This window comes from Penaeus monodon, chromosome 30 (genome assembly GCF_015228065.2).
Source record: "Penaeus monodon isolate SGIC_2016 chromosome 30, NSTDA_Pmon_1, whole genome shotgun sequence".
NCBI classification, from domain to species: domain Eukaryota; kingdom Metazoa; phylum Arthropoda; class Malacostraca; order Decapoda; family Penaeidae; genus Penaeus; species Penaeus monodon.
Genome location: NC_051415.1, coordinates 26,756,380 through 26,756,664, shown reverse-complemented (window position 1 = coordinate 26,756,664; position 285 = coordinate 26,756,380).

Below are 285 nucleotides of genomic sequence, written 5' to 3'. Positions count from 1 at the left end.
ACAGCATATTATCCCAATAAGAACATTACCACTATCTTTCCACTGTAGCAAAGCCTAAACCTTCATTGCTAGCAAGAGAACTACACTGTATGGAATCACAGCACACTATATATTTTCACCGAAAAGCAAGGCATTCTGGACAGCCAGGGGCAACTTTATACTTCCTATAAAATAAATATCAGGTTAATATGGTTTCAATCATTTGAATATTATAAACAACTGCAGAATTAAAGGATGCTTTTAAAAACTTATCAACACAAATACATTGGTTCACAAGGACCATGC